Raw genomic sequence first — 3,519 nt, forward strand, 5'->3', positions numbered from 1 at the left:
ACATGAGCATCCCAGTGTGAGCACCCCCAGTGTGAGCACCCCCAGTGTGAGCACCCCAACACGAGCACCCCAGCATGAGCACCCCAACACAAGTACCTCAGCATGAGCACCCCAATGTGAGCACCCCAACATGAGCACCCCAACACAAGCACCCCAGCATGAGCAGCCCAACATGAGCATTCCAGCATGAGCACCCCAACATGAGCACCCCAACACGAGCACCCCAACACCAGCACCCCAGCATGAGCACCCCAACACGAGCACCCCAGCATGAGCACCCCAGTGTGAGCACCCCAATGTGATCACCCCAACATGAGGTCCACACCATGGTCACCCCAACATGAGCACCCCAGCATGAGCCCTCTGTTAGCATCCCCTGAGCACCCCAACACGAGCACCCCAGCACCAGCACCCCAAAGCGATCATCCCAACCTGATCACCCCAACGTGAGCACCCCAATGTGAGCACCCCATCATGGGCACCCCAACATGAGCACCGTGGGGCACCCCAGCATCCCCCCTGCGCACCCCAAGGGGCCAAGACTTCACATTTGGGGTGCCCCTTCCCTGTCTGGCTGTGGAAAAGCAGGAGAGGGTTTGGGGTGCCTCGCCGAGGGGGTGAACGCAGCCAGGGGAGCCCCACGAATGGGGTACGGGGGGGGGGGCAGGCTGGTGGGGTCACCCCATAAAACACTCAGGTGCTCCCCATCGCAGCGCAAGGAGCAGCCGGAGTTTCACTGGAGCGTCGGGAAGCTCAGCCACAGCGTGGCGAGAAGGGCAAATTAATACACAGGGTTTAATTAACCTCGTTACCCAGCCGCGCTAAATAACGTGTTCCCCGCGTAAACGGGAAGAGAAATGTGTTCCCGGCTCCGTGGAAAAGTGAACGGGCTGAACACTTAATCCGTGGCTTTGGAGCATTAAAACATCTTTTTGAAAGCTTTTCCCAAGCAATTCCCTTTCAGCTGGCGCAGGGCAGGCCAAGGGGGTGTTTTAAAACAGCTGACACGGTCCTGCCGGAGGAACTGGGACTCGCGGCGGGTTCTACTGGGATATTTTGCTGTAACTGGGAATTTCAGGAGCTGATTTTGGACGCGGCTGCCAGCCCGTGCGGCCTCCTGAGAGCCTCTTCACGGTGGCCATGGGGCATCCCCACCCTCTCCTCCGAGCTGGGAACTCTCCGCTTAACGAACTTCACTAATTTCCCCCATTTTGGCTACCGCAACCCCGGCCGGGGGGTGCAGGGGTGCAGCCCCCCCACCTCTGGCCAAGGGCCGGCTCAAAGTCCCGCCGAGCTCCCTCAAGTTCATGGGCAAATCATTAACCGGGCGGGGCCGGCGGAGCGAGGCTGAGCCCCCGGGACCTTCGGACCGAGGCGCCCGGCTCCGTTCCACCGGTGTGGCTCCTCCCCAGTTTGAGGGGGGGTCCCCCCATCCTGCTGCACCCCACAGCCGCAGCAGAAGCGAAGGCCAGAGCCACGGTCCCGGTGGTGCCATGACCTACCTCCCAGCAGCGCTGCTCCCCCCGCGCTGGAGCCCAGCCTTGCCAGCTTCACCTGCAGCAGGGACACGGGGGTGCTCACGGATTAGCCCCCCAACACTCGTGCATCCCCCCCCCCCCTACCCCCCTCCACGCCCTGGTGGCACGTGTGTCCCCCTCCCTGGACACCCCTGCATCCTCCCTGAAAATCGTGCATCCCCTCTCCAGGCACTCATACCCGCCCCCCCCCGCATCCACTCCTGGCACTCGTGCATCCCCCCCCAGCACTTGTGCACCCCCCTGGGCACTAATGCATCCCCCCAGCACTCGTCCATGCCCCCCCCAGCACTTTTGCACCCCCCCCCCCCCAGCACTCACACGCTCCCCTCCACTCATGCATCCACCCTGGCAACTGTGCACCCCCCTGGGCACTCGTGCACACCCCCCCCCCCCAGTACTTCTGCATCACCCCCCCCCAGGCACTTGTGTGTTCTGCCTGACACTTGTCCACGTCTCCTGGGACTTCTGCATTCCGCCCCCCCCCCCCCCCCCCCCCCCCCCAATTTCTGCACCCTCCCCCAGCACTTTTGCTTCCTCTCCTGGCACTTGTATATTCTCCACGCACTCATGCACCCCCCCCTCACACCCCCCCCCCCAGGCACTCGTGCATCCTCCCTGGACACTTGTGTCCCCCCAGCACTTGTGCACCCCCCTGCACTTGGGCATCATCTCCCCAGGCCTTGTGTGCCCCCCTGGGCACTGGTGCACCCCCACCTCCCTTGTGCCAGCACTATGGGTGCCGGGGGGCTCAGAGGGACCCAGGATTTTGGGGGGGGTGTCAGCGGCGGGGGGGGGGGGGGGGCGGCTGCCCTCTGCCGGCACCGACCGGTACCGACCGGTTCCGACTGGCCCCGACTGGCCCCAACTGGTCCCACAGCTCGGGGGGGGGGGGCACCCATGTCCCCTTTGCTCACCCACATCCCCTGCGAACCCCAGGGTGGGGGTCACAGCATGGCCAGGGCCACCTGCTGTCCCCAAGCCCCCTGTCCCCATCCCAATCCCCCCCACCCTGGCCTTGACGCTTTTTTGGGGGCCAATTTAGTGATTTGGGGTGAATTTGGGGCGAGGAGAGGGACGTTCCCTCTGCTGACGCTGGAGGGCTGTCAAAGCACGTGGGATGCGAGGAGGGGGGGGGGGACAGGGGACATGTGGGGCCAGACCACAGGCCCCCCAGCCCCCCACCTCGCCCTCCAGCCGGGTCTCGCAGCCATTAACGGCCACGCGAGGACGCGGAGGGGACCCCGGGGGACTCACCCCTCGGACCAGCCCGGGGCTTGCTTTCATTTTTTGGGTGGAAAACCGCCGGCTCGCCCTGCGGAAGAAGAAGGGAGAGCTCAGAGGAACCGCGGCCCTTTCCTGCACGTCAGGGTGGGCTCCGAGGTGACATGGGCCCCCCCCACCTCCTCTCGCTGCTGTTTGTTGTTTATTCACCCCCCGTGTCCCCTTCCCCAGCTCCCGTCCCCTCCTCACTTGACCCCGCGCACCCAGAGCATCCTCCGGCGCGCGGCTCCCCGCTCCCCATCCCACACTGGCTTGGACGGTGACACCCCCCCCCATCCATGGCATTTCCCCAGAGCCCACAATATCCACGACAAACCCTCGGGAAGAATCCAAATCCCTTCTTTTTGCCCCCCCACCCCTCCCCAAGTAAATGTACCTGTGGAAGAAGGAGCAGAAGAGGAGCAGGAGCAGCAGCAAGAGGCCGGGGGTGGCCGAGCCCCAGGTCACTGCAGTGGCTGGGGCCACTAAGTCCGGGGCCACCGAGCCCTCTGCCAGCGCCGGAGCCATCAAGCCCCAGCGGGGAGGCAGAGCTGGGGGAGAGAAGAGCCCCAAGTCAGGCTGGTGGAGGTGGATTGGGGTAATAATGGGGTGCACGGGGCTGCTTAGGGGTGCTGAAGGGCGGCTCCCATTCTCCCTTCAATATGACAGAAGTTACTCCAGGGATGTCACCCTGTCATCCCACCCCGCTCTCCCTTCCCCA

The sequence above is a fragment of the Strix aluco genome, chromosome 3 (genome assembly GCF_031877795.1).
Source record: "Strix aluco isolate bStrAlu1 chromosome 3, bStrAlu1.hap1, whole genome shotgun sequence".
Classification (NCBI taxonomy): Eukaryota; Metazoa; Chordata; class Aves; order Strigiformes; family Strigidae; genus Strix; species Strix aluco.